Source organism: Herpailurus yagouaroundi, unplaced genomic scaffold (assembly GCF_014898765.1).
Source record: "Herpailurus yagouaroundi ecotype Mexico unplaced genomic scaffold, PumYag 139, whole genome shotgun sequence".
Taxonomy (NCBI): domain Eukaryota; kingdom Metazoa; phylum Chordata; class Mammalia; order Carnivora; family Felidae; genus Herpailurus; species Herpailurus yagouaroundi.
Window position 1 is genome coordinate 22163834 of NW_024412394.1, and position 12739 is coordinate 22176572.

Below are 12739 nucleotides of genomic sequence, written 5' to 3' on the forward strand. Positions count from 1 at the left end.
AATAACTGCATTTAAAGGGAAGGAAGAACAGCTCCATTCATCCTACATCATTTCACAACCTCCCACTCCACACCCCAAGGCCCGCAATGTTCTATTCTGGAGAGGAAATGCGCTAGCTAGAGAAAGTTCTCTTGCTGGGAAAGGAAAAGCAGATGATCAACTAGCTTCTACAGTCTTTCCAGATACCAGCTTCTACCTCACTCCACCTAGACACCGGCAAAGCTAGATGTAGAGAGACAGTCGGGAATAAGGAAGAGCAAGGGCTACCAGTATCAGCCATGCACCAGGAGGTTCCCAGTGACCTGCTTTGCCAAGGAGTCCAGCAGCTTTTGCCACCAAAAAATTCAATGACAAGCACAGTCGCTGTACATCGCCTGCAGATTTTACAGGGTTTTCATCCCACAGGTATTTTCCAGCCACCTGATTCCTCTCCAATTCCTAGCCTGCCCACCCCCCAGCAGAGCCTAGAATCCCCACTAGCAACCCCCAGCCTCTGCAGCTGTAGAAGTACAAAAGGCAAGGCTATAGTCCCTGTAGTGGGCCCTCACTCACAAGTGCATGCTTGAAGCTAGCCTCTCTGGCTGTGCACCTGCACACCCTTGCCCTGAATCCCATCACCAGTCTCCTCTGCTGTATACATGCCAGTGGGGAGATCCTGCAGCTACAGGGGCACAACGGAGAGCCAAAGCCCTTGCAGCTGCTCCTGGGCCTGGATGTAGGCCTCTCATGTCACTGGCCTCCCCTCCTGGGCTTGCTTGCAACTACTGTGCACCTGCACCCTGCTGACCAAGTCTAATCACCGGCATATAATGCAGTGTGTGCACCAGTGCCAAGACCCTGAGGCCATGGCTGCAGGCCTCCAGCTTTCAGTGTGCCCAAATCAGAATAAGAAAGGAAGACATAAAATCATCTTTGCTGATGACATAATCTGTGCAGAAAGAAAAACCCTAAAAACCTCCACCAAAAAAACTGTTAGACTAAAGAAATTCAGTAAAGTTTCAGGATATAATATGAACATATAAAAGTCAGTTGCATTTCTATACACTAACAGTTAACTCTCTGAAAAAGAAATAATGAAAACAATCCCATTTACAATAGCACCAAAAGCATTACAGTACTTATGAATAAATTTAAGAGAGGAACTATAAGACAAAAAATATTAGACATTAATGAAAGAAATTGAAGAAGACACAAATAAATGGAAAGATATCACATGTTCATGGATCAGAAGAATTAACATTGTTAAAATGTCCATGCTACCAGGGCACCTGGGTGGCTTAGTCAGTTAAGCATCCGACTCTTGATCTCAGTTCAGGTCTTGATCTCAGGGTCATGGGTTCAGGCCCCATGTTGGGCTCTGCACTGGTGCAAAGACTACTTTTAAAAAATGCCCATACTGCATCTTTTGGGATGAGCACTGGGTGTTGTATGGAAACCAATTTGACAATAAATTTCATATATTAAAAAAAAATGCCCATACTAACAAAAGCGATCTACAAATTTAGTGTAATCCCTATGGAAATTCCAATGGTAGTTTTCACAGAAATAGAAATAGTGATCCTAAAATACATATGGGACCAAAGACCTCAAAAAGACAATGCAATCCTGAGAAAGAAGAACAAAGCTGGAGGCATCACATTTCCTGATTTCAAACTGTACTAAAAAGCTATAGTAATCAAAACAGTATGTATGGTACTGGCATAAACACAGATACATAGACTTAAAAACCAGAATTGAGAGCGCAGAAATAAACACTTGCATAATACTTGACAAGGGAAGCAAGCATATCCAACAGAGAAAGGCTAGTTTCCTCAGTAAATGGTGCTGGAAAAACTGGGTGTTCACATGCAAAAGAATGAAATTGGACCCTTATCTTCAACAACCTTACCAAAATGAAAGCTAAGACCTTAAACTGTAATGCCTGGAAAAATATAGGAAAAAAGCTCCTGACATTGGTCTTAGCAATAATTGTTTTGATATGACACCAAAGCATAAGCAACAAAAGCAAAAACGAGTGGAACTACATCAAGCTACGAAGGTTCTGGACAGCAAAAGAACTAATCAACAAAATGAAAAAGCAACCTACAGAGGGTCAGAGAAAGGGTGGACAATATTTGTCAATCATATACCTAATAAGTGGTTCATTTCTAAAATATGTAAGGAACTCAAACAACTCCAAAGCAAAAACAAACTGACCAATTAAAAAATGGTCAAAGACCCAGTCACAGAGTCACTGCTCAACAAGGACTCAGAAGCCTCCTCCTTGAGCCTTTTGCTTCCCAAGGCTCCATCCCCACGCCCACCTTCTCCCACCATTTTTCCACTGTTTCCACTGAGGAAAAGGAATCCTATAGAATATCCACTATCCAAAACCTTCACTCTTTTGATCCCTTTACTGATACAAGTAAGGGTGATGATCTGCATCCTACTGGCACTGAGGATTATATCCTCAGAATTCAACAGAGAGGGGTGCCTGGGTAGCTCAGTCAGGTAAGACACCGACTTGATTTCAGCTCGGGTCATGATCTTAAGGTCCTGGGATAGAGCCACTTGTCAGCTCTGCACTGGGTGTGGAGCCTGCTTAGAATTCTCTCTCTGTGTGTCTCTTTCTCAATAAATAAATAAACATTTAAAAATCTATATTAAAGGGGCGCCTGGGTGGCGCAGTCGGTTAAGCATCCGACTTCAGCCAGGTCACGATCTCGCGGTCTGTGAGTTCGAGCCCCGCGTCGGGCTCTGGGCTGATGGCTCAGAGCCTGGAGCCTGTTTCCGATTCTGTGTCTCCCTCTCTCTCTGCCCCTCCCCCATTCATGCTCTGTCTCTCTCTGTCCCAAAAATAAATAAATAAACGTTGAAAAAAAAATTTTTTTTTAATAAAAATCTATGTTAAAAAGGATTTCAACAGAGCAACAACAGGAAGACCCTTAGTACTATCTACGGGATCACTAATGATTATGATAAAAAGAAACTAGTGGGGTGCCTGGGTGGCTCATTCGGTTGAGCCACCAACTTTGGCTCAGGTCATGATCTTGCGGTCTGTGAGTTCAAGCCCCGCATCAGGCTCTGTGCTGACTGCTTGGAGCCTGGAGTCTGCTCCAGATTCTGTGTCTCCCTCTTCCTCCGTCCCTCCCCCACTCATGCTCTGTCTCTCTCTGTCTCTCAAAAATGAATAAACTTAAAAAAATAAAAAATAAATAAAAAATAAATAAAAAGAAACTAATGAATGCATTTAAGAAGAAATTTGCCTGCAATGGTACTATAAGTGATCTTCCAGAATATGGAGAAGTAATTCAGCTACTGGGAGACCAGTACAAGTATATATGCCAGTTCCTCCCTCACAGAGATTGGACTGGCTAAGGACGACCAGCTGAAGTTTCATGGGTTTTAAGTGCTTTTGGCTCACTGAAGCTTAAGTGAGGATTTCCTTGCAATGAGCAGAATTTCCCTTCTATCCCATGTCATAAGTTTGAAAACCTCACAGCTTGTATAATGTAACCATTTGGGGTCTGCTTTTAACTTGGACTAGTATAACTCCTTCATCCGATAAACTGAAAAGAGCCATGCTGTCTAGTCTTGAAGTCCCTCATTTAAACAGAGGTCAAGCAGTAGGCGTCTGGCAGTATCTGGCCTGAAACCAAGCAGTAATGTGATGTTTCAGTCAAGCCCAAAGCCCCAAGATCACAGCAGGCTACATCTGGCCAGAAGCTCATCAGCTCTCCCTCTTCAGAGTTCCCTGACCTAAGAGAATGTCACCACCTGAACAGCCCGCGGCAGAGCTGAGAGGACAGGATGAGGTAAGACGTTGGTGGCAGTCGTGCTGCTAGAGGGAGTCCTTGGTAGTCAAAGAAAGATCCCTGGTGTCTCCAACCTGCTGTAGACAGGGCTTAGAGTCACCATCTTCTCTCTAGTGAAGTGTGATAGGACATCTGGCTTGCCACCAAGGTTTTTTTGACCAGACATATCCGTAGCTAATTGACATCCAAACACCAGAATGTGAGGCCAACCTTCTATCAGAGTTAAACGTTTGACAAGGGAACAAATTTCAAACTGATGTATCAGTCATGTAGCTGGCTGTAGACCTTGCAACTTACTAGCAAAAGCTACCCAATGTCATGTGAAGTAACACACTGGTTTTTTATTTAACTTTTCTTCAGTTTTAATGTTATGTAATGTATTTAACCCCCTACTTAAACAAAACTTGCTTTCAGAAACAAAAAATTAAATTAAATTAAAAAATGGCCAGAGAAATGGAGTGTGGAGAAAAGGGAACACTGCTGCACTGTTGGTAGGAATGTAAATTGGTATAGACACTATGAAAAACAGTATCCAAAAATTAAAAATAGAACTACCATATGCTCCAGCAATCCCAGCTCTAGGTATATATATATATATATACACAGGAAATGAAACCACTATCTCAAAGAGAAATCTGCACTCCCATGTTTATTGCAGCATTATTCACAATAGCCAAGATATAGAAATAATCGAAGTGTCTATCAACAGATGAATGGATAAAGATGTGAGATAGATACAGATGTATAGACATACACATAATTGCATATTATTCAGCCATGAGAAAGAAGGAAATCCTGCCATTTGTGATAAGATGGATAAATCTTGAGGGTAATTATGCTAAGTGACATAAGTCAGACAGAGAAAGACAATACCGTATGATCTCACTCACATGTGGAATCTAAGAAACACTGAACTCATAAAAACAGAGAGTTGGATGGTAGTTGCCAAGGGCCAAGGGACTGAGGAAATGTAGAGATGTTGGTTAGTGGGTATATACTTCCAGTTATAAGATGAATAAATTTCAGGGATCTAAGGTACAGCATGGTCACTGTAGCTAACAATACTGTATTGTATACTTGGAAGTTGCTCTGACAGTAGAATCTTAATGTTCTCGCCATAACAACCAAATATGAGGTGATAGATGTGTTAAAAAAAACTTATCATGGAAAACACTTTGCGGTATATACATGCTTCAAACCATCACACTGAATACCTTAAACTTCTACAATTTTATATGCCAATGAATAAATTCTGGAGATCTAATGTACAGCATGATGATTACAGTTAACAATACTATATTTTTTACTGAAAGTTGCTAAGAGAGTGAATCTTAATTGTTCTCACCACACGCACATACATACAAAGACAATTGTGTGACGTGATGGAAATGTTAACTAATTCTACTGTGGTGATTATCTTGCAATATATAAGTGTATCAAATGAACACATTGTAAACCTTAAACTCACACAATGCTATTATATAAATTATATCTCAATAAAGCTGGGGGAAAAAAACTCAAAAGATCAGACATGTAAATATTCCTTAGGAGTTACTCCCTCTTCTGTTCAGTTAGTCACTTAGGATGAATATGAATTAAAGGAAAATTTGAATCAAGGAAAAGTGAAGTGGGATTAACTTTTCCTCCCCACCAAAACCTGTTTCCAGGGTGAAGTCTGTGACTTCTATGCCTTTTTGTATTTGCATTTTCACGGTATGCTGTTAGGTACCTTTCCTGGAATTATCCTTCAATGTGTTTATAATGACTGTTCATAGACTGCTTGGAGACTGGTCTAATTAAATATGGCAACTGAAAGAAGCAGGACTTCCCCAACAAAGGACATGTGGCTTTTAACTGGAGTCTGGGAGACTGTAAGCATTCCGCACTTTGGCCCACCAAAAACTTGGAATGTGCCATTACAATGGCACCACATGAGATGTATTCACTGAATTAACATCTGGGTATGGTTATCAGTTTGTTTTCATCTGGAATATTCATTTTTAAAGTTTGGCCCAAGCTTCCCATTTATTTTTCAGAAGGTATATAAGGTTCCAAATACTTTAAGCAATCCGTGGCAGGCGTCAACCTGTCTCAATTTTTGGAAAGGACTCACAACAGAAAAACCCTGTGAGCAAAGTCACATTCACATAATTCAGGCAGATTGCTGTGGGGAGGGGAATCAGATTGATACTAATTACATAGCAAGGGTGTTCTTTCTAGAACCCACAAAAGTAAACTTGAATCCAGTTCCAGGAATCCTCGTCGATTTCTGTCATGTAGCCTGACTAACAAGCCATGAATCATGGGAGGGCTACAGCCATGATGATTCTTATCTTTAGCCAGTACGGAACCAATGCTGGTGATAATGAGCAGCCATTTTCAAAGTATATTCCGTAGAAAGTTCATAGGAAATTAATGTGGAAAAATAACTTTAAAACATGTCTTGCAGGCAAGTAAGTTTGACAAATGCCAAGTGAAATTGAAGGTAAACGAGTTGTTTGTGACAATATTTTAGAATATTCAATGGTCTATGGTGCCTCTCCAAACTTATTTGAATATACACTTCCCCCACCCCCACCCCCAACCCGCACGCCCAAGGATCCTGGCTTCATTTTTCCTTTGCAGTGTGTCTGTTCCCCTGAAGGGCCGATCACCATCCACTCTAACATTCAGCTTTCTCATTTCCAAAATAGAGTAACACTTATTTTTATGGGTTTAATATGAGGATTGAGTAAAAGTTTACATACATATGTATTGCCTTGTAAATGACAAAGTATACAAATGGCTGTTTTCAGGCCTGGGCATATCTGGTGATAAAGACTAATATGTACATATCTCTTCACACTTTTGCTCTGTTTAAACATATCTGTAGCCCTTCCCAGATTAAAAGCATGAGTATCATATCTTTCTCGGGCAACCTCATCTCTGATTATGCTACTTTGACCTCTGGTTCTTACAATTCTATCCGTGGCCTCATTATTGCATCTGTTGCACCCAATGCTAATATATACATATTCACAGCATTTTCCCAAATGTGAAACTCGGGGGAAACACAGGATTAAACAATGGTCAACAGATGTTACACATTTCATTTCAGCAGGATGTCTCAGAGCCTTTGTTATGTATGGCATTATGCCCCTCTAAGAGGGATCTATAACTTACAGCATATTTTCCAAATTTATTTTACAATGGAACTTCACTTTTCTTGCGGTGTATGTGGGTCCCAGTGGTCTACAGAACACACATTTGGAAATGCTACTGTATAGGCCTGATGGAAATGAAATGGCTCCACAGCTAAAGACAAGGAGAATCTCAGAGACCATATCTCCAGTAATCTCACACTGTCCTCTGATACTGATCAGAGGTTAGGAATGACATTTAAACTTAAGTGTGAAGTTATGGGAGCCAAATGTACCTACAGCACCCAGTTTACTTACATGAGCATAAAAATCATTTTGATAATATCACAGCTAAAAAATTTCACAGACAGCAAAATCTTGAGTAACTTAAATTTTCCTGAACATATTGAATTTTCTGGCTAATTCTAGTTAATTTAGGCTAAAAATATTTATAAAATCTATAGGTATACTTTTGGACTTTGTCAATTCAGTAAGTAAACACAATTGAAGCATGTTTTAATGTTTGAGTTTTTTTATTTGTGCAGAATGTGTATTATCCAGTGATTATAATACCATCCTACACAAGTAGAAGATTCTGGGGATTTGTCTTCAATCTTTTCTGATCTACAACATTTCCTAGAAGCTTTGTTGTTGTTGTTGTTGTTGTTGTTGTTGTTGTTGTTGTTACATTACCAAAAGTTTGTTTTCTGGACATATGCATTATATCTTAGGGTTTTAGGAAGGCCAATAATTATCTTAACACCCATATTCTATTACTAATAATTATAACTTAAAATTTTTTTAATATTTATTTTTGAGAGAGTATGAGCATGGGAGGGGCAGAAAGAGGAGGGAAACAGAGGATCCGAAGCAGGCTCCATGCAGACAGCACAGAGCCCAACGTGGGGCTCGAACTCATAAACCGAGAGATCATGACTTGAGCCGAAGCCAGGCGCTCAACCGACTGAGCCACCAGGTGCTCCAATAATTATAACTTTTTAAGCTAACAACTTAACGGAAGCAATTTACCATTCCAGAAACAATTCATATTCTATTATTAATAAAACTGCAACATTGATGGTCTTTGTATAGGGTAGCTCTCTACACCACAAGACCCTCCTCCTCTCTCACTACATCCCAAAACCATAGATGACAGGGACAGGCTGAATATCAGTCCCAAGCTTGGCCAATCAGATTCCTTCTTGTTGGAATTTGGAAATGGAATATACAATTTTGAGTGCCTGCACTTCAAGGTAGTATTTATTTTGGGTCAAGGGAAGCCATAGTTCCATAAGCCAATGAGAGCAAGTGATTTATCTATTATGACACAGGTTCAACCACCACAATAAAGACAAAAATAAAATGGCTTAAATAAGATAGAAGATCTTGTTTTTCTCTCCCAGGTAATAGTTGGAACAAAAATTGTCCACACTTGATATAGCAAAACCTCATTGCTGGGGACACAGGCTCCTTGGAGTTTGTGGCCTCATCCTTAGGGTTGCGTGGTCCAAAATAGCTCTCTACCATATACATCCATCAGAAGAAGGATGGAGTAAGGAACATGCCCCCTTAGGGTCACAAAGTTGCATACAACACTTCCACATCAAACCAGAAGTTGGTCACATGGCCACACCCAGTTGCAAGAATGTCTAGAAAATATTATCTTTTGCTGGAAGGCCATGAGTTCACCTCAATGCTAGGGTTCTGTTACTAAAAGGAAAAAAGAAAAATGGATGTTGGAGATTCTGTGATTTCCCAGTTCCTGGACACCCATCTGTCCTTACTGCAATAGAAACTAGGTTCTATGAAATTCTGTAGCCTTTCAACAAGCCCTATTGTTTCTAGAGCTAGATTGACTTGGTTATTTTTCTTGCAACTGAAACAATGCAGATAACATTTATTGCATTTATTGAGCGCTCACAATGTGCCAAGGGCTTTATGTGGATTATCTCATTTAAACATCATAGCAATCCTACTAGGTAATTACTGTTTTTTTTTTTCAGTTTTACACCTGAGGAAAATAAAGGCTTGGGAAGGTCTCACAGATAGCAGATGATAGAGAATCATTTGAACCTGAATCTTAAGCCTTGCCCCATGTTGCTGCTCTTGATCACCACCAAGGTCAGGCATGAACATGTGCACCTACAGGGTGAGGCCAGGGCAGGGCTGGGGCCTGGGCCTGAGCTGACTCACTAAAATGAGGCAGGTACCAAGGAATCACATGCAGCAATGTGACCTGGGAAGGAGCTCGGCAGGAGGCAGAAACTCAGTGTCTGGGATGAGCAGTTGAGTACGTTAATCTGAATTGTTGGGGGTGTCCACTGGGCACAAGGATGATGGATCCTGGAGCAGGCAGGCAGGCTGGCAGATGGACAGCAGTGGATAAGCTCATCAATAGGATTCCTCAACACTAACATTAGAACCCTGAGAAGAGCTGTTACAGGCCCCATGTTTGTGTCCTTCCCAAATTCCTATGTTGAAACCCTAACCCCAGTGATGGTATTCAGAGATGGGGCCTTTGGGAGGAAATTAAGTCATGAGAGTGTGGCTCTTATGATGGGATTAGTGCCCTCTCAGAAGAGGCACGAGAGAGCTTGCCTCTCTGCTCTCCACCAGGTGAAGATGCAAGGACGCTGCCGTCTGCAAACCAGGAACAGGCCATCACCAAGAACCCTTTGTGGCCTTCAGAATTGTGAGAAACAAGAGTCTGCTGCTTAAGGCACTCAGTCTGTGGTAACTTGGTACAACAGCCCAAACAGCCTGAGACAAGGGCCTCTTAAAGGCCTGGCAGAGACTGCCAACTAGACAGTCCTTTACTCCTTCCAGGGAAAGGAAGGGCTCCACTTAACATGTTAACTGCATCCTGACTGATTGCAGTTTTGTGCTGAGCACACTCACCTCTGACTCCTGAGAGAGGTCTGACCTGATGACTCATTGCCTAGAGGCTTGTCTATCATGACACCTTCTGTCGTTGTGTGGCTCAAACAACATGGAACCAGTGCTTCTGTTGGAATTAAAGCAAGGACAGGATTACTGGAGAAGATGGCAGCATAGGAGGATGCTGAGCTCACCGCGTCCTGCTGATCACTTAGATTCCACCCACATCTTCCTAAATAACCCAGAAAACCGCCAGAAGACTAGCAGAACGGAGTCTCTGGAGCCAAGTGCAGACAAGAGGCCCATGGAAGAGGGTACGAAGGGCAGAGGGTGGTGCGTGCCACACAGACTGGTGGGAGGGAGCCGGGGCGGTGGAGGGGCAGCCCCCCGGCAAGGGAGAGCCACCAAGTCAGACTTGCAAAAGCAGAGGGGCTGGACGGAGTGTGTTCTGACAGCCAGCAGGACTTAACATCTGGAATGTTATAAGTCAACAGCTCTGCTCAGAGAGCGGGAGGGCAAGAGGACACCAGCAGAGAGAGGTGTTGAGCCCTGGAAGACAGAGCTCAGCTTGGCGGGAAACAAAGGCACTGTGAAGCACCATCTCCCTCTCCCATCCCCCAGCAAAAATTCCAAAGGGAACCAGTTCACCGAACTTACTTGCACCACGCAAACACCCAACTCTTTGCTTCTGTGGATCCATCCCTCTGACGGGTCAGCCTCCCTCCCAATGCTGCAGGGCCCCTCCCACAGGGGACTACCGATGGCAAGTGAGCTGAGCCTGCCCCTCCCACCCCTGTGCAGCTTGCGGATCCACCCTGGCTAATATGCCAGATCCTGTCGAAGTAGCACCACAAGCCTGGCAGTGTGCAAGTAGCCCAGACAGGGGCCACACCATTCCACAGTGAGTCCTGCCCCGGGGAGAGGGGAAGATAAGGTACACACCAGTCTGACTGTGGCCTCAGTGGTGGCCTGGGGACAGACATCAGGCCACCCTCAAACACAAGTTACTCCAGACAGCACAGGGGAAGTGCCCTGCAGTTTGGAACCACTGCAGGAACTACCCAAAATGATGAAACAGAAGAATTTTCCTCAAAAGAAACTCCAGGAAGTAGAGATAGCTAACGAATTGATCAAAAATGATTTAAGCAATATAACGGAACAAGAATTTAGAATAATAGTCATAAAATTAATCGCTGGGCTTGAAAAAAGTATAGAGGACACGAGACAATCTATTGCTACAGAGATCAAGGGACTAAGAAATAGTCATGAGGAGCTAAAAAATGCTATAAATGAGGTGCAAAATAAAATGGAGACAACCACAGCTCAGATTGAAGAGGCAGAGGAGAGAATAGGTGAATTAGAATATAAAATTATGGAAAAAGAGGAAGCTGAGAAAAAGAGAGATAAAAAAATCCAGGAGTATGAGGGGAGAATTAGAGAACTAAGTGATGCAATCAAACGCAACAATATCCATATAATAGGAATTCCAGAAGAGGAAGAGAGAGAGAAAGCGGCTGAAGGTATACTTGAACAAATCATAGCTGAGAATTTCCCTGATCTGGGGAAGGGAAAAGGCATTGAAACCCAAAAGGCACAAAGAACTCCCTTCAGATGTAACTTGAATCGATCTTCTGCATGGCATATCATAGTGAAACTGGCAAATACAAGAATAAAGAGAAAATACTGAAAGCAGCTAGGGGTAAACATGCTGTAACATATAAAGGGAGGCCAATAAGACTAGTGACAGACCTATCTACTGAAACTTGGCAGGCCAAAAGTGAATGGCAGGAAATCTTCAATGTGATGAACAGAAAAAAAATATGCAGCCGAGAATCCTTTATCCAGCAAGTCTGCCATTCGGAATAGAAGCAGAGATAAAGGTTTCCCCAAACAAACAAAAGCTGAAGGAATTCGTCACCACTAAACCAGCCCTACAAGAGACCCGAAGGGGATTTTGTGAGTGAAATGTTACAAGGACCACAAAGTACCAGAGACATCACTACAAGCGTGAAACCTACAGACATCACAATGACTCTAAACCCATATCTTTCTATAACACTGAATGTAAATAGACTAAATGCTCCAACCAAAAGACATAGGGCATCAGAATGGATAAAAAAACAAGACCCATCTATTTGCTGTCTACAAGAGACTCAGTTTAGACCTGAGGACATGAATGAAAGTGAGGGGATGGAGAACTATCTATCATGCTACTGGAAGTCAAAAGAAAGCTGGAATAGCCATACTCACATCAGACAAACTAGGCTATAAATTAAAGGCCATAACAAGAGATGAAGAAGGGCGTTATATAATAATTACAGGGTCTATCCATCAGGAGGAGCTAACAATTATAAATGTATGCGCCAAATACAGGAACCCCCAAATATATAAAGCAATTAATCACAAACATAAGCAACCTTATTGATAAGAATGTGGTAATTGCAGAGGACTTTAATACACCACTTACAGTAATGGATAGATCATCTAGACACAGGATCAATAAAGAAACAAGGGCCCTGAATGATACATTGGAACAGATGGACTTGACAGATATATTTAGAACTCTGCAATCCAAAGCAACAGAATATACTTTTTTCTCAAGTGCACATGGAACATTCTGCAAGATAGATCACATACTGGGTCACAAAACAGCCCTTCATAAGTATAAAAGAATTGAAATCATACCATGCACACTTTCAGACCACAATGCTATGAAACTTGAAATCAACCACAGGAAAAAGTCTGGAAAGGCTCCAAAAGCATGGAGGTTAAAGAACACCCTACTAAAGAATGAATGGGTCAACCAGGCAATTAGAGAAGAAATTAAAAAATATATGGAAACGAATGAAAATGAAAATACACCAATCCAAACACTTTGGGATGCAGCAAAGGCATTCCTGAGAGGAAAATACATTGCAATCCAGGCCTATCTCAAGAAACAAGAAAAAT

At 41.8% G+C, this 12739-nt stretch overlaps 1 pseudogene; it reads left to right on the forward strand.

The window, feature by feature from the left end:
• The first annotated feature begins 278 nt into the window (after positions 1–278).
• On the forward strand, positions 279–3566 carry LOC121029386 (eukaryotic translation initiation factor 1-like; annotated as a pseudogene).
• The last annotated feature ends 9173 nt before the right edge of the window (positions 3567–12739 follow it).